At 36.7% G+C, this 17967-nt stretch overlaps 11 non-coding genes across 11 annotated transcripts; all 11 read right to left on the bottom strand.

Moving 5' to 3' along the window:
- Nucleotides 1–3: 3 nt before the first annotated feature.
- On the bottom strand, nucleotides 4–76 carry TRNAF-GAA (transfer RNA phenylalanine (anticodon GAA)). The gene has a single exon. It is a non-coding gene; the product is annotated as a tRNA-Phe (tRNA).
- Nucleotides 77–582: 506 nt separating this feature from the next.
- Nucleotides 583–655, bottom strand: TRNAF-GAA (transfer RNA phenylalanine (anticodon GAA)). The gene has a single exon. It is a non-coding gene; the product is annotated as a tRNA-Phe (tRNA).
- Nucleotides 656–1351: 696 nt separating this feature from the next.
- On the bottom strand, nucleotides 1352–1424 carry TRNAF-GAA (transfer RNA phenylalanine (anticodon GAA)). Its single transcript has one exon. It is a non-coding gene; the product is annotated as a tRNA-Phe (tRNA).
- A 4912-nt stretch (nucleotides 1425–6336) lies between these two features.
- On the bottom strand, nucleotides 6337–6409 carry TRNAF-GAA (transfer RNA phenylalanine (anticodon GAA)). The gene has a single exon. It is a non-coding gene; the product is annotated as a tRNA-Phe (tRNA).
- An 811-nt stretch (nucleotides 6410–7220) lies between these two features.
- On the bottom strand, nucleotides 7221–7293 carry TRNAF-GAA (transfer RNA phenylalanine (anticodon GAA)). The gene has a single exon. It is a non-coding gene; the product is annotated as a tRNA-Phe (tRNA).
- A 506-nt stretch (nucleotides 7294–7799) lies between these two features.
- Nucleotides 7800–7872, bottom strand: TRNAF-GAA (transfer RNA phenylalanine (anticodon GAA)). Its single transcript has one exon. It is a non-coding gene; the product is annotated as a tRNA-Phe (tRNA).
- Nucleotides 7873–8573: 701 nt separating this feature from the next.
- TRNAF-GAA (transfer RNA phenylalanine (anticodon GAA)) lies at nucleotides 8574–8646 on the bottom strand. Its single transcript has one exon. It is a non-coding gene; the product is annotated as a tRNA-Phe (tRNA).
- A 1536-nt stretch (nucleotides 8647–10182) lies between these two features.
- On the bottom strand, nucleotides 10183–10255 carry TRNAF-GAA (transfer RNA phenylalanine (anticodon GAA)). Its single transcript has one exon. It is a non-coding gene; the product is annotated as a tRNA-Phe (tRNA).
- Nucleotides 10256–12230: 1975 nt separating this feature from the next.
- TRNAF-GAA (transfer RNA phenylalanine (anticodon GAA)) lies at nucleotides 12231–12303 on the bottom strand. The gene has a single exon. It is a non-coding gene; the product is annotated as a tRNA-Phe (tRNA).
- A 2158-nt stretch (nucleotides 12304–14461) lies between these two features.
- On the bottom strand, nucleotides 14462–14534 carry TRNAF-GAA (transfer RNA phenylalanine (anticodon GAA)). The gene has a single exon. It is a non-coding gene; the product is annotated as a tRNA-Phe (tRNA).
- Nucleotides 14535–16066: 1532 nt separating this feature from the next.
- On the bottom strand, nucleotides 16067–16139 carry TRNAF-GAA (transfer RNA phenylalanine (anticodon GAA)). Its single transcript has one exon. It is a non-coding gene; the product is annotated as a tRNA-Phe (tRNA).
- Between the last annotated feature and the right edge of the window lie 1828 nt (nucleotides 16140–17967).

The following is a 17967-nucleotide window of genomic DNA, read 5'->3' on the forward strand; positions in this document are numbered from 1 at the left end:
CATTGTTGAAACCAGGAATTGAACCAGGGACCTTCAGATCTTCAGTCTGACACTCTCCCAACTGAGCTATTTCAGCAGATATCTCAGCATAAAAATGAATGAAGGTAAGGATTTTGCCTTTCCAAAATATCCGTCATGATGTTGAATTCTTCACAATCGACATTTCTCTCTTCCAAAATTATCACCATTGTTGAAACCATGAATTTGAACCAGGTCCATTCAAATGTTTACTCTGGCTCTTCCAACTGAGCGATTGCTGAACATATATGAAGAACAAAATGAATGAACAGAGAGATTTCATTTCTGAAAACACAATTGAAAGAAACATTCATTTTCGTCCTTTCTTCTCAATCGACTTTTCTCTCTTCCAAATGAAGGACCATTGCTGAAAGGAGGAATTGCACCAGGGAACTTCAGATCGACATTGTGACACTCCCTCAATTGAGAAGTTTCAGCAAATGTTGAAGTTAAAAACATGAATGAATACAAAGACGTTCCATTTCCAAAGAGACATTTTAATGAACATTAAATTACTTCAATTCTTCTCAATCTGATCTTCTGGCTGCCCAAAAACGATGACATTGCTGAAACCAGGAATTGAACCAGGGACCTTCAGATCTTCAGTCTGATGCTCTCCCAACTGAGCTATTTCAGCAGATATCAACGCATCAAAATGAATGAAGGTCAGGATTTTGCCTTTCCATCATCACAATCACAATGTTGAAATCTTCACAAAAGGCATTTCTCTCTTCCATAAAAGTACCACTGTTGAAAACAAGAAATGAGCCAGTCCGTTCACATTTTCAGTCTGACTCTGCCAACTGAGCAACTTCAGAACATGGATGAGCATCAAAATGAATGAACAAAAAGACTTTCCCTTTCCAACAACAACATTCAAATAAACATTCGTTTTGGTCCATTCTTCTCAATCAACTTTTCCCTTTTCCAAAAAAACAGAACGATTGCTGAAATCAGGAATTGAACCACCAAACTTCCAACGTTCAGTCTGACAATCTCCAAATTGAGCTATTTTAGCAGATATGAAAATAAATGAAGTTGAGTATTTTCCATTTCTGAAAACCCCGTCACAATGGACATTCAATGATTGCAATTCTTCTCGATCGACGTTTCTCTCTTCCAAATAAAGGACCATTGCTAAACGAGGAATTTTATCAGGGAACTTCAGATCGACATTGTGACACTTCCTCAACTTTGACATTTCAACACACATCGAAGCAAAAAAATAAATGAATGCAAAGACATCCCCTTTTCCAAAATACCATTGATATGAACATTCAACTATTTCAATTCTTCTCAATCTGCTCTTCTTGATGCCCAACAAAGATGACATTGCTGAAACCAGGAATTGAACCAGGGACTTTCAGATCTTCAGTCTGACGCTCTCCCAACTGAGCTATTTCAGCAGAGATCTCAGCATGAAAATGAATGAAGGTAAGGATTTTGCCTTTCCAAAATATTTGTCATGATGTTGAATTCTTCACAATCGACATTTCTCTCTTCCAAAATTATCACCATTGTTGAAACCATGAATTTGAACCAGGTCCATTCAAATGTTTACTCTGGCTCTTCCAACTGAGCGATTGCGGAACATATATGAAGAACAAAATGAATGAACAGAGAGATTTCATTTCTGAAAACACAATTGAAAGAAACATTCATTTTCGTCTTTTCTTCTCAATCGACATTTCTCTCTTCCAAATGAAGGACCATTGCTGAAACGAGGAATTGTACCAGGGAACTTCAGATCGACATTGTGACACTCCCTCAACGAAGAAGTTTCAGCAAATGTTGAAGTAAAAAACATGAATGAATGCAAAGACTTTCCATTTCCAAAGAGACATTTCAATGAACATTAAATTACTTCAATTCTTCTCAATCTGCTCTTCTGGCTGCCCAAAAACAATGACATCACTGAAACCAGGAATCTTCAACTCTTCAGTCTGATGCTCTCCCAACTGAGCTATTTCAGCAGATATGAAATCATCAAAATGAATGAAGGTAAGGATTTTGCCTTTCCATCATCACAATCACAATGTTGAATTCTTCACAAAAGACATTTCTCTCTTCCATAAAAGTACCACTGTTGAAAACAAGAAATGAGCCAGTCCGTTCACATTTTCAGTCTGACTCTGCCAACTGAGCAAATTCAGAACATGGATGAGCATCAAAATGAATGAAAAAAAGACTTTCCCTTTCCAACAACAACATTCAAATAAACATTCGTTTTGGTCCATTCTTCTCAATCAACTTTTCCTTTTTCCAAAAAAACAGAACGATTGCTGAAATCAGGAATTTAACCACCAAACTTCCAACGGTCAGTCTGACAATCTCCGAATTGAGCTATTTTAGCAGATGTGAAAATGTATGAAGTTGAGTATTTTCCATTTCTGAAAACCCTGTCACAATGGACATTCAATGATTTCAATCTTCTCGATCGACTTTTCTCTCTTCCAAATGAAGGACCATTGCTGAAACGAGGAATTTTATCAGGGAACTTCAGATCGACATTGTGACAATTCCTCAACTTTGACATTTCAACACACATCGAAGCAAAAAAATGAATGAATGCAAAGACATCCCCTTTCCCAAAATACCATTGATATGAACATTGAACAATTTCAATTCTTCTCAATCTGCTCTTCGAGATGCCCAACAAAGATGAAATTGCGGAAACCAGGAATTGAACCAGGCCCTTCAGATCTTCAGTCTGACACTCTCCCAACTGAGTTATTTCAGCAGATATCTAATCATGAAAATGAATGAAGGGAAGGATTTTGCCTTTCCAAAATATCCGGAATGATGTTGAATTCTTCACAATTGACATTTCTCTCTTCCAAAAAAGTACCATTGTTGAAAACAGGAATTGAGCCAGGTCCCTTCAAATTTTCACTCTGACTCTCCCAACGGAGCTATTTCAGAACATGCATGAGCAACAAAATGAATGAAGAAAAAGACTTTCCCTTTCCAACAAGTCCATTGAAATAAACATTCATTTTGGTCCATTCTTCTCTATCAACTTTTCCCTTTTCCAAAAAATTGAACCATTGAAGAAATCAGGAATTGAACCACAGAACTTCCAACATTCACTCTGACAATCCCCGAAATGAGCTATTTCAGCAGATATGACAGCATGAAAATGAATGAAGTTGAGGATTTTCCCTTTCTGAAAACTCCGTCACAATGGACATTCAATTATTTGAATTCTTCACAATCAACTTTTCTCTCTTCTAAAATTATCACCATTGTTGAAACCATGAATTTGAAGCAAGTCCATTCAAATCTTCACTCTGGCTCTTCCAACTGAGCAATTCCTGAACATACATGAAGAACAAAATTAATGAACAGAAAGATTTCATTTCTGAAAACACAATTGAAATAAACATTAATTTTAGTCCTTTATTCTCATAAGACTTTTCTCTTTTCCAAATAAAGGACCATTGCTGAAACGAGGAATTGTACCAGGGAACTTCAGATCGACATTGTGACACTCCCTCAAGTGAGAAGTTTCAGCAAATGTCGAAGCAAAAAACTTGAATGAATGCAAAGACTTTCCATTTCCAAAGAGATATTTAAATGAACATTTAATTACTTCAATTCTTCTCAATCTGCTCGCCTGGCTTCCCCTAAAAATGACATTTCTGAAACCAGGAATTGAAGCAGGGACCTTCAGAAATTGAGTGCATCACTTTCCTCACTGAGCCATTTCAGAAATTGAGTGCAACACTTTTCTAACTGACCTATTTCAGCAGGTATGAAAATGTGAAAATGAGTGAAGTTCAGGATTTTCCTTTCCGAAAACCTCCTCACAATTGACATTCAATTTTTATCATTCTTCGCAATCACCATTTATCTCTTAAAAACAGCGAATCAGCAATGCTGAATCCAGGAAGTAAACCAAGTCCCTTCACATCTTCAACCTGACTCCACCAACTGAGCTGTTTCAGAACAAATGTAAACAACAAAATGAATGAAACAAATGACTTTTCCTTTCCGAAAACAGCATGGAAATAAACATTCATTTTGGTCCATTCTTCTCAATCGACTTTTCTGATTCCAAAAAAAAGTGCCAATGCTGAAATCGAGGATTGAAGCAGGGATCTTCCAATCGTCAGTGTGACACTCCCTCAACTTTGACATTTCAACACAAATCGAAGCAAAAAAATGAATGAATGCAAAGACTTCCCATTTCCCAAAATAACATTGAAATGAACATTCAACTATTTCAATTCTTCTCAATCTGCTTTCTGGCTGCCCAAAAAAGATGACATTGCTGAAACCAGGAATTGAACCAGAGACCTTCAGATTTTCAGTCTGAAAATCTCCCAACTGAGCTATTTCAGCAGATATCTCAACATAAAAATGAATGAAGGTAACGATTTTGTCTTTCCAAAATATCCGTCATGATGTTGAATTCTTCACAATCGACATTTCTCTCTTCCAAAATTATCACCATTGTTGAAACCATGAATTTGAACCAGGTCCATTCAAATGTTTACTCTGGCTCTTCGAACTGAGCGATTGCTGAACATATATGAAGAACAAAATGAATGAACAGAGAGATTTCATTTCTGAAAACACAATTGAAAGAAATATTCATTTTCGTCCTTTCTTCTCAATCGACTTTTCTCTCTTCCAAATGAAGGACCATTGCTGAAACGAGGAATTGTACCAGGGAACTTCAGATCGACATTGTGACACTCCCTCAACTGAGAAGTTTCAGCAAATGTTGAAGTAAAAAACATGAATGAATGCAAAGACTTTCCATTTCCAAAGAGACATTTAAATGAACATTAAATTACTTCAATTCTTCTCAATCTGCTCTTCTGGCTGCCCAAAAAAGTGACATTGCTGAAACCAGGAATTGAACCAGGGACCTTCAGATCTTCAGTCTAATGCTCTCCCAACTGAGCGATTTCAGCAGATATCAAGTCATTGAAATGAATGAAGGTCAGGATTTTGCCTTTCCATCACCACAATCACAATGTTGAATTCTTCACTTCAGTCTGATGCTCTCTCAACTTACCTACTTCAGCAGATATGAAATCATCAAAATGAATGAAGGTAAGGATTTTGCCTTTCCATCATCACAATCACAATGTTGAATTCTTCACAAAAGACATTTCTCTCTTCCATAAAAGTACCACTGTTGAAAACAAGAAATGAGCCAGTCCGTTCACATTTTCAGTCTGACTCTGCCAACTGAGCATCTTCAGAACATGGATGAGCATCAAAATGAATGAACAAAAAGACTTTCCCTTTCCAACAACAACATTCAAATAAACATTCGTTTTGGTCCATTCTTCTCAATCAACTTTTCCCTTTTCCAAAAAAACAGAACGATTGCAGAAATCAGGAATTGAACCACCAAACTTCCAACATTCAGTCTGACAATCTCCGAATTGAGCTATTTTAGCAGATATGATAAATGAAAATGAATGAAGTTGAGTATTTTCCATTTCTGAAAACCCCGTCACAATGGACATTCAATGATTTCAATTCTTCTCGATCGACTTTTCTCTCTTCCAAATAAAGGACCATTGCTGAAACGAGGAATTTTACCAGGGAACTTCAGATCGACATTGTGACACTACCTCAACTTTGACATTTCAACACACATCGAAGCAAAAAAATTAATGAATGCAAAGATATCCCCTTTCCCAAAATACCATTGATATGAACATTGAATGATTTCAATTCTTCTCAATCTGCTCTTCTGGATGCCCAAGAAGATGACATTGCTGAAACCAGGAATTGAACTAGGGACCTTCAGATCTTCAGTCTGACACTCTCCCAACTGAGTTATTTCAGCAGATATCTAATAATCCAAATGAATGAAGGTAAGGATTTTGCCTTTCCAAAATATCCGTCATGATGTTGAATTCTTCACAATCGACATTTCTCTCTTCCAAAATTATCACCATTGTTGAAACCATGAATTTGAACCAGGTCCATTCAAATGTTTACTCTGGCTCTTCCAACTGAGCGATTGCTGAACATATATGAAGAACAAAATGTATGAACAGAGAGATTTCATTTCTGAAAACACAATTGAAAGAAACATTCATTTTCGTCCTTTCTTCTCAATCGACTTTTCTCTCTTCCAAATGAAGGACCATTGCTGAAACGAGGAATTGTACCAGGGAACTTCAGATCGACATTGTGACACTCCCTCAACTGAGAAGTTTCAGCAAATGTTGAAGTTAAAAACATGAATGAATACAAAGACGTTCCATTTCCAAAGAGACATTTTAATGAACATTAAATTACTTCAATTCTTCTCAATCTGATCTTCTGGCTGCCCAAAAACGATGACATTGCTGAAACCAGGAATTGAACCAGGGACCTTCAGATCTTCAGTCTGATGCTCTCCCAACTGAGCTATTTCAGCAGATAGCAACTCATCAAAATGAATGAAGGTCAGGATTTTGCCTTTCCATCATCACAATCACAATGTTGAATTCTTCACTTCAGTCTGATGCTCTCCCAACTGAGCTATTTCAGCAGATATCAAATCATCAAAATGAATAAAGGTAAGGATTTTGCCTTTCCATCATCACAATCACAATGTTGAAATCTTCACAAAAGGCATTTCTCTCTTCCATAAAAGTACCACTGTTGAAAACAAGAAATGAGCCAGTCCGTTCACATTTTCAGTCTGACTCTGCCAACTGAGCAACTTCAGAACATGGATGAGCATCAAAATGAATGAACAAAAAGACTTTCCCTTTCCAACAACAACATTCAAATAAACATTCGTTTTGGTCCATTCTTCTCAATCAACTTTTCCCTTTTCCAAAAAAACAGAACGATTGCTGAAATCAGGAATTGAACCACCAAACTTCCAACGTTCAGTCTGACAATCTCCGAATTGAGCTATTTTAGCAGATATGAAAATAAATGAAGTTGAGTATTTTCCATTTCTGAAAACCCCGTCACAATGGACATTCAATGATTGCAATTCTTCTCGATCGACTTTTCTCTCTTCCAAATAAAGGACCATTGCTGAAACAAGGAATTTTATCAGGGAACTTCAGATCGACATTGTGACACTTCCTCAACTTTGACATTTCAACACACATCGAAGCAAAAAAATGAATGAATGCAAAGACATCCCCTTTTCCAAAATACCATTGATATGAACATTCAACTATTTCAATTCTTCTCAATCTGCTCTTCTTGATGCCCAACAAAGATGACATTGCTGAAACCAGGAATTGAACCAGGGACCTTCAGATCTTCAGTCTGACGCTCTCCCAACCGAGCTATTTCAGCAGATATCTCGACATAAAAATGAATGAAGGTAAGGATTTTGCCTTTCCAAAATTTCCCTCATGATGTTGAATTCTTCACAATCGACATTTCTCTCTTCCAAAATTATCACCATTGTTGAAACCATGAATTTGAACCAAGTCCATTCAAATCTTCACTCTGGCTCTTCCAACTGAGCAATTTCTGAACATACTTGAAGAACAAAATTAATGAACAGAAAGATTTCATTTCTGAAAACACAATTGAAAGAAACATTCATTTTCGTCCTTTCTTCTCAATCGACTTTTCTCTCTTCCAAATGAAGGACCATTGCTGAAACGAGGAATTGTACCAGGGAACTTCAGATCGACATTGTGACAATCCCTCAACTGAGAAGTTTCAGCAAATGTTGAAGTAAAAAACTTGAATGAATGCAAAGACTTTCCATTTCCAAAGAGACATTTAAATGAACATTAAATTACTTCAATTCTTCTCAATCTGCTCTTCTGGCTGCCCAAAAATGATGACATTGCTGAAACCAGGAATTGAACCAGGGACCTTCAGCTCTTCAGTCTGATGCTCTCCCAACTGAGCTATTTCAGCAGATATGAAATGATTAAAATGAATGAAGGTCAGGATTTTGCCTTTCCATCATCACAATCACAATGTTGAATTCTTCACAAAAGACATTTCTCTCTTCCATAAAAGTACCACTGTTGAAAACAAGAAATGAGCCAGTCCGTTCACATTTTCAGTCTGACTCTGCCATCTGAGCAACTTCAGTACATGGATGAGCATCAAAATGAATGAAAAAAAGACTTTCCCTTTCCAACAACAATATTCAAATAAACAATCGTTTTGGTCCATTATTCTCAATCAACTTTTCCCTTTTCCAAAAAAACAGAACGATTGCAGAAATCAGGAATTGAACCACTAAACTTCCAATGTTCAGTCTGACAATCTCCAAATTGAGCTATTTTAGCAGATATGACAAATGAAAATGAATGAAGTTGAGTATTTTCCATTTCTGAAAACCCCTCACAATGGACATTCAATGATTTCAATTCTTCTCGATCGACTTTTCTCTCTTCCAAATAAAGGACCATTGCTGAAACGAGGAATTTTACCAGGGAACTTCAGATCGACATTGTGACACTACCTCAACTTTGACATTTCAACACACATCGAAGCAAAAAAATAAATGAATGCAAAGACATCCCCTTTCCTAAAATACCATTGATATGAACATTGAACGATTTCAATTCTTCTCAATCTGCTCTTCTGGATGCCCAAGAAGATGACATTGCTGAAACCAGGAATTGAACCAGGGACCTTCAGATTTTCAGTCTGACACTCTCCCAACTGAGTTATTTCAGCAGATATCTAATCATGAAAATGAATGAAGGGAAGGATTTTTCCTTTCCAAAATATCCGGAATGATGTTGAATTCTTCACAATCGACATTTCTCTCTTCCATAAAAGTACCATTGTTGAAAACAGGAATTGAGCCAGGTCCCTTCAAATTTTCACTCTGACTCTCCCAATGGAGCTATTTCAGAACATGCATGAGCAACAAAATGAATGAAGAAAAAGACTTTCCCTTTCCAACAAGACCATTGAAATAAACATTCATTTTGGTCCATTCTTCTCAATCAACTTTTCCCTTTTCCAAAAAATGGAACCATGGAAGAAATCAGGAATTGAACCACAGAACTTCCAACATTCACTCTGACAATCCCCGAAATGAGCTATTTCAGCAGATATGACAGCATGAAAATGAATGAAGTTGAGGATTTTCCCTTTCTGAAAACTCCGTCACAATGGACATTCAATTATTTGAATTCTTCACAATCAACTTTTCTCTCTTCTAAAATTATCACCATTGTTGAAACCATGAATTTGAACCAAGTCCATTCAAATCTTCACTCTGGCTCTTCCAACTGAGCGATTTCTGAACATACTTGAAGAACAAAATTAATGAACAGAAAGATTTCATTTCTGAAAACACAATTGAAATAAACATTAATTTTAGTCCTTTATTCTCATAAGACTTTTCTCTTTTTCAAATAAAGGACCATTGCTGAAACGAGGAATTGTAATTGTACCAGGGAACTTCAGATCGACATTGTGACACTCCCTCAAGTGAGAAGTTTCAGCAAATGTCGAATCAAAAAACTTGAATGAATGCAAAGACTTTCCATTTCCAAAGAGATATTTAAATGAACATTCAATTACTTCAATTCTTCTCAATCTGCTCGCCTGGCTTCCCCAAAAAATGACATTGCTGAAACCACGAATTGAAGCAGGGACCTTCAGAAATTGAGTGCCACACTTTCCTCACTGAGCTATTTCATAAATTGAGTGCAACACTTTCCTAACTGACCTATTTCAGCAGGTATGAAAATGTGAAAATGAGTGAAGTTCAGGATTTTCCTTTCCGAACACCTCCTCACAATTGACATTCAATTTTTTTCATTCTTCGCAATCACCATTTAACTCTTAAAAATAGCGAATCACCAATGCTGAATCCAGGAATAAAACCAAGTCCCTTCACATCTTCAACCTGACTCCACCAACTGAGCTGTTTCAGAACAAATGTAAACAACAAAATGAATGAAACGAAAGACTTTTCCTTTCCGAAAACAGCATGGAAATAAACATTCACTTTGGTCCATTCTTCTCAATCGACTTTTCTGATTCCAAAAAAAAGTGCCAATGCTGAAATCGAGGATTGAAGCAGGGATCTTCCAATCGTCAGTGTGACACTCCCTCAACTTTGACATTTCAACACAAATCGAAGCAAAAAAATGAATGAATGCAAAGACTTCCCCTTTCCCAAAATACCATTGAAATGAACATTCAACTATTTCAATTCTTCTCAATCTGCTTTCTGGCTGCCCAAAAAGATGACATTGCTGAAACCAGGAATTGAACCAGGGACCTTCAGATCTTCAGTCTGACACTCTCCCAACTGAGCTATTTCAGCAGATATCTCAGCATAAAAATGAATGAAGGTAAGGATTTTGCCTTTCCAAAATATCCGTCATGATGTTGAATTCTTCACAATCGACATTTCTCTCTTCCAAAATTATCACCATTGTTGAAACCATGAATTTGAACCAGGTCCATTCAAATGTTTACTCTGGCTCTTCCAACTGAGCGATTGCTGAACATATATGAAGAACAAAATGAATGAACAGAGAGATTTCATTTCTGAAAACACAATTGAAAGAAACATTCATTTTCGTCCTTTCTTCTCAATCGACTTTTCTCTCTTCCAAATGAAGGACCATTGCTGAAACGAGGAATTGTACCAGGGAACTTCAGATCGACATTGTGACACTCCCTCAACTGAGAAGTTTCAGCAAATGTTGAAGTTAAAAACATGAATGAATACAAAGACGTTCCATTTCCAAAGAGACATTTAAATGAACATTAAATTACTTCAATTCTTCTCAATCTGCTCTTCTGGCTGCCCAAAAATGATGACATTGCTGAAACCAGTAATTGAACCAGGGATCTTCAGATCTTCAGTCTAATGCTCTCCCAACTGAGCTATTTCAGCAGATATCAAGTCATTGAAATGAATGAAGGTCAGGATTTTGCCTTTCCATCACCACAATCACAATGTTGAATTCTTCACTTCAGTCTGATGCTCTCTCAACTTAGCTATTTCAGCATATATGAAATCATCAAAATGAATGAAGGTAAGGATTTTGCCTTTCCATCATCACAATCACAATGTTGAATTCTTCACAAAAGACATTTCTCTCTTCCATAAAAGTACCACTGTTGAAAACAAGAAATGAGCCAGTCCGTTCACATTTTCAGTCTGACTCTGCCAACTGAGCATCTTCAGAACATGGATGAGCATCAAAATGAATGAACAAAAAGACTTTCCCTTTCCAACAACAACATTCAAATAAACATTCGTTTTGGTCCATTCTTCTCAATCAACTTTTCCCTTTTCCAAAAAAACAGAACGATTGCAGAAATCAGGAATTGAACCACCAAACTTCCAACATTCAGTCTGACAATCTCCGAATTGAGCTATTTTAGCAGATATGATAAATGAAAATGAATGAAGTTGAGTATTTTCCATTTCTGAAAACCCCGTCACAATGGACATTCAATGATTTCAATTCTTCTCGATCGACTTTTCTCTCTTCCAAATAAAGGACCATTGCTGAAACGAGGAATTTTACCAGGGAACTTCAGATCGACATTGTGACACTACCTCAACTTTGACATTTCAACACACATCGAAGCAAAAAAATTAATGAATGCAAAGATATCCCCTTTCCCAAAATACCATTGATATGAACATTGAATGATTTCAATTCTTCTCAATCTGCTCTTCTGGATGCCCAAGAAGATGACATTGCTGAAACCAGGAATTGAACTAGGGACCTTCAGATCTTCAGTCTGACACTCTCCCAACTGAGTTATTTCAGCAGATATCTAATCATCCAAATGAATGAAGGTAAGGATTTTGCCTTTCCAAAATATCCGTCATGATGTTGAATTCTTCACAATCGACATTTCTCTCTTCCAAAATTATCACCATTGTTGAAACCATGAATTTGAACCAGGTCCATTCAAATGTTTACTCTGGCTCTTCCAACTGAGCGATTGCTGAACATATATGAAGAACAAAATGAATGAACAGAGAGATTTCATTTCTGAAAACACAATTGAAAGAAACATTCATTTTCGTCCTTTCTTCTCAATCGACTTTTCTCTCTTCCAAATGAAGGACCATTGCTGAAACGAGGAATTGTACCAGGGAACTTCAGATCGACATTGTGACACTCCCTCAACTGAGAAGTTTCAGCAAATGTTGAAGTTAAAAACATGAATGAATACAAAGACGTTCCATTTCCAAAGAGACATTTTAATGAACATTAAATTACTTCAATTCTTCTCAATCTGATCTTCTGGCTGCCCAAAAACGATGACATTGCTGAAACCAGGAATTGAACCAGGGACCTTCAGATCTTCAGTCTGATGCTCTCCCAACTGAGCTATTTCAGCAGATATCAACTCATCAAAATGAATGAAGGTCAGGATTTTGCCTTTCCATCATCACAATCACAATGTTGAATTCTTCACTTCAGTCTGATGCTCTCCCAACTGAGCTATTTCAGCAGATATCAAATCATCAAAATGAATAAAGGTAAGGATTTTGCCTTTCCATCATCACAATCACAATGTTGAAATCTTCACAAAAGGCATTTCTCTCTTCCATAAAAGTACCACTGTTGAAAACAAGAAATGAGCCAGTCCGTTCACATTTTCAGTCTGACTCTGCCAACTGAGCAACTTCAGAACATGGATGAGCATCAAAATGAATGAACAAAAAGACTTTCCCTTTCCAACAACAACATTCAAATAAACATTCGTTTTGGTCCATTCTTCTCAATCAACTTTTCCCTTTTCCAAAAAAACAGAACGATTGCTGAAATCAGGAATTGAACCACCAAACTTCCAACGTTCAGTCTGACAATCTCCGAATTGAGCTATTTTAGCAGATATGAAAATAAATGAAGTTGAGTATTTTCCATTTCTGAAAACCCCGTCACAATGGACATTCAATGATTGCAATTCTTCTCGATCGACTTTTCTCTCTTCCAAATGAAGGACCATTGCTAAAACGAGGAATTTTATCAGGGAACTTCAGATCGACATTGTGACACCACCTCAACTTTGACATTTCAACACACATCGAAGCAAAAAATGAATGAATGTAAAGACATCCCCTTTCCCAAAATACCATTGATATGAACATTCAACTATTTCAATTCTTCTCAATCTGCTCTTTGAGATGCCCAACAAAGATGACATTGCTGAAACCAGGAATTGAACCAGGGACCTTCAGATCTTCAGTCTGACGCTCTCCCAACCGAGCGATTTCAGCAGATATCTCAGCATCAAAATGAATGAAGGTAAGGATTTTGCCTTTCCAAAATATCCGTCATGATGTTGAATTCTTCACAATCGACATTTCTCTCTTCCAAAATTATCACCATTGTTGAAACCATGAATTTGAACCAGGTCCATTCAAATGTTTAATCTGGCTCTTCCAACTGAGCGATTGCTGAACATATATGAAGAACAAAATGAATGAACAGAGAGATTTCATTTCTGAAAACACAATTGAAAGAAACATTCATTTTCGTCCTTTCTTCTCAATCGACTTTTCTCTCTTCCAAATGAAGGACCATTGCTGAAACGAGGAATTGTACAAGGGAACTTCAGATCGACATTGTGACAATCCCTCAACTGAGAAGTTTCAGCAAATGTTGAAGTAAAAAACATGAATGAATGCAAAGACTTTCCATTTCCAAAGAGACATTTAAATGAACATTAAATTACTTCAATTCTTCTCACTCTGCTCTTCTGGCTGCCCAAAAAAGATGACATTGCTGAAACCAGGAATTGAACCAGGGATCTTCAGCTCTTCAGTCTGATGCTCTCCCAACTGAGATATTTCAGCAGATATGAAATGATCAAAATGAATGAAGGTACGGATTTTGCCTTTCCATCATCACAATCACAATGTTGAATTCTTCACAAAAGACATTTCTCTCTTCCATAAAAGGACCACTGTTGAAAACAAGAAATGAGCCAGTCCGTTCACATTTTCAGTCTGACTCTGCCAACTGAGCAAATTCAGAACATGGATGAGCATCAAAATGAATGAAAAAAAGACTTTCCCTTTCCAACAACAACATTCAAATAAACATTCGTTTTGGTCCATTCTTCTCAATCAACTTTTCCTTTTTCCAAAAAAAACAGAACGATTGCTGAAATCAGGAATTTAACCACCAAACTTCCAACGTTCAGTCTGACAATCTCCGAATTGAGCTATTTTAGCAGATGTGAAAATGTATGAAGTTGAGTATTTTCCATTTCTGAAAACCCTGTCACAATGGACATTCAATGATTTCAATCTTCTCGATCGACTTTTCTCTCTTCCAAATGAAGGACCATTGCTGAAACGAGGAATTTTATCAGGGAACTTCAGATCGACATTGTCACACTACCTCAACTTTGACATTTCAACACACATCGAAGCAAAAAAATGAATGAATGCAAAGACATCCCCTTTCCAAAAATACCATTGATATGAACATTGAACAATTTCAATTCTTCTCAATCTGCTCTTCGAGATGCCCAACAAAGATGAAATTGCTGAAACCAGGAATTGAACCAGGGCCCTTCAGATCTTCAGTCTGACACTCTCCCAACTGAGTTATTTCAGCAGATATCTAATCATGAAAATGAATGAAGGGAAGGATTTTGCCTTTCCAAAATATCCGGAATGATGTTGAATTCTTCACAATTGACATTTCTGTCTTCCAAAAAAGTACCATTGTTGAAAACAGGAATTGAGCCAGGTCCCTTCAAATTTTCACTCTGACTCCCCGAATGGAACTATTTCAGAACATGGATGAGCAACAAAATGAATGAAGAAAAAGACTTTCCCTTTCCAACAAGACCATTGAAATAAACATTCATTTTGGTCCATTCTTCTCTATCAACTTTTCCCTTTTCCAAAAAATGGAACCATTGAAGAAATCAGGAATTGAACCACAGAACTTCCAACATTCACTCTGACAATCCCCGAAATGAGCTATTTCAGCAGATATGACAGCATGAAAATGAATGAAGTTGAGGATTTTCCCTTTCTGAAAACTCCGTCACAATGGACATTCAATTATTTGAATTCTTCACAATCAACTTTTCTCTCTTCTAAAATTATCACCATTGTTGAAACCATGAATTTGAACCAAGTCCATTCAAATCTTCACTCTGGCTCTTCCAACTGAGCAATTTCTGAACATACTTGAAGAACAAAATTAATGAACAGAAAGATTTCATTTCTGAAAACACAATTGAAATAAACATTAATTTTAGTCCTTTATTCTCATAAGACTTTTCTCTTTTCCAAATAAAGGACCATTGCTGAAACGAGGAATTGTACCAGGGAACTTCAGATCGACATTGTGACACTCCCTCAAGTGAGAAGTTTCAGCAAATGTCGAATCAAAAAACTTGAATGAATGCAAAGACTTTCCATTTCCAAAGAGATATTTAAATGAACATTTAATTACTTCAATTCTTCTCAATCTGCTCGCCTGGCTTCCCCAAAAAATGACATTTCTGAAACCAGGAATTGAAGCAGGGACCTTCAGAAATTGAGTGCATCACTTTCCTCACTGAGCCATTTCAGAAATTGAGTGCAACACTTTTCTAACTGACCTATTTCAGCAGGTATGAAAATGTGAAAATGAGTGAAGTTCAGGATTTTCCTTTCCGAAAACCTCCTCACAATTGACATTCAATTTTTATCATTCTTCGCAATCACCATTTATCTCTTAAAAACAGCGAATCAGCAATGCTGAATCCAGGAAGTAAACCAAGTCCCTTCACATCTTCAACCTGACTCCACCAACTGAGCTGTTTCAGAACAAATGTAAACAACAAAATGAATGAAACAAATGACTTTTCCTTTCCGAAAACAGCATGGAAATAAACATTCATTTTGGTCCATTCTTCTCAATCGACTTTTCTGAATCCAAAAAAAAAGTGCCAATGCTGAAATCGAGGATTGAAGCAGGGATCTTCCAATCGTCAGTGTGACACTCCCTCAACTTTGACATTTCAACACAAATCGAAGCAAAAAAATGAATGAATGCAAAGACTTCCCCTTTCCCAAAATAACATTGAAATGAACATTCAACTATTTCAATTCTTCTCAATCTGCTTTCTGGCTGCCCAAAAAAGATGACATTGCTGAAACCAGGAATTGAACCAGGGACCTTCAGATCTTCAGTCTGACACTCTCCCAACTGAGCTATTTCAGCAGATATCTCAGCATAAAAATGAATGAAGGTAACGATTTTGTCTTTCCAAAATATCCGTCATGATGTTGAATTCTTCACAATCGACATTTCTCTCTTCCAAAATTATCACCATTGTTGAAACCATGAATTTGAACCAGGTCCATTCAAATGTTTACTCTGGCTCTTCGAACTGAGCGATTGCTGAACATATATGAAGAACAAAATGAATGAACAGAGAGATTTCATTTCTGAAAACACAATTGAAAGAAATATTCATTTTCGTCCTTTCTTCTCAATCGACTTTTCTCTCTTCCAAATGAAGGACCATTGCTGAAACGAGGAATTGTACCAGGGAACTTCAGATCGACATTGTGACACTCCTTCAACTGAGAAGTTTCAGCAAATGTTGAAGTAAAAAACATGAATGAATACAAAGACTTTCCATTTCCAAAGAGACATTTAAATGAACATTAAATTACTTCAATTCTTCTCAATCTGCTCTTCTGGCTGCCCAAAAAAGTGACATTGCTGAAACCAGGAATTGAACCAGGGACCTTCAGATCTTCAGTCTAATGCTCTCCCAACTGAGCGATTTCAGCAGATATCAAGTCATTGAAATGAATGAAGGTCAGGATTTTGCCTTTCCATCACCACAATCACAATGTTGAATTCTTCACTTCAGTCTGATGCTCTCTCAACTTAGCTATTTCAGCATATATGAAATCATCAAAATGAATGAAGGTAAGGATTTTGCCTTTCCATCATCACAATCACAATGTTGAATTCTTCACAAAAGACATTTCTCTCTTCCATAAAAGTACCACTGTTGAAAACAAGAAATGAGCCAGTCCGTTCACATTTTCAGTCTGACTCTGCCAACTGAGCATCTTCAGAACATGGATGAGCATCAAAATGAATGAACAAAAAGACTTTCCCTTTCCAACAACAACATTCAAATAAACATTCGTTTTGGTCCATTCTTCTAAATCAACTTTTCCCTTTTCCAAAAAAACAGAACGATTGCAGAAATCAGGAATTGAACCACCAAACTTCCAACATTCAGTCTGACAATCTCCGAATTGAGCTATTTTAGCAGATATGATAAATGAAAATGAATGAAGTTGAGTATTTTCCATTTCTGAAAACCCCGTCACAATGGACATTCAATGATTTCAATTCTTCTCGATCGACTTTTCTCTCTTCCAAATAAAGGACCATTGCTGAAACGAGGAATTTTACCAGGGAACTTCAGATCGACATTGTGACACTACCTCAACTTTGACATTTCAACACACATCGAAGCAAAAAAATTAATGAATGCAAAGATATCCCCTTTCCCAAAATACCATTGATATGAACATTGAATGATTTCAATTCTTCTCAATCTGCTCTTCTGGATGCCCAAGAAGATGACATTGCTGAAACCAGGAATTGAACTAGGGACCTTCAGATCTTCAGTCTGACACTCTCCCAACTGAGTTATTTCAGCAGATATCTAATCATCCAAATGAATGAAGGTAAGGATTTTGCCTTTCCAAAATATCCGTCATGATGTTGAATTCTTCACAATCGACATTTCTCTCTTCCAAAATTATCACCATTGTTGAAACCATGAATTTGAACCAGGTCCATTCAAACGTTTACTCTGGCTCTTCCAACTGAGCGATTGCTGAACATATATGAAGAACAAAATGAATGAACAGAGAGATTTCATTTCTGAAAACACAATTGAAAGAAACATTCATTTTCGTCCTTTCTTCTCAATCGACTTTTCTCTCTTCCAAATGAAGGACCATTGCTGAAACGAGGAATTGTACCAGGGAACTTCAGATCGACATTGTGACACTCC

The sequence above is a fragment of the Eptatretus burgeri genome, unplaced genomic scaffold (assembly GCF_056783735.1).
Source record: "Eptatretus burgeri isolate ZD-2024b unplaced genomic scaffold, Ebu_testis_v1 Ebu_testis_scaffold_481, whole genome shotgun sequence".
NCBI classification, from domain to species: Eukaryota; Metazoa; Chordata; class Myxini; order Myxiniformes; family Myxinidae; genus Eptatretus; species Eptatretus burgeri.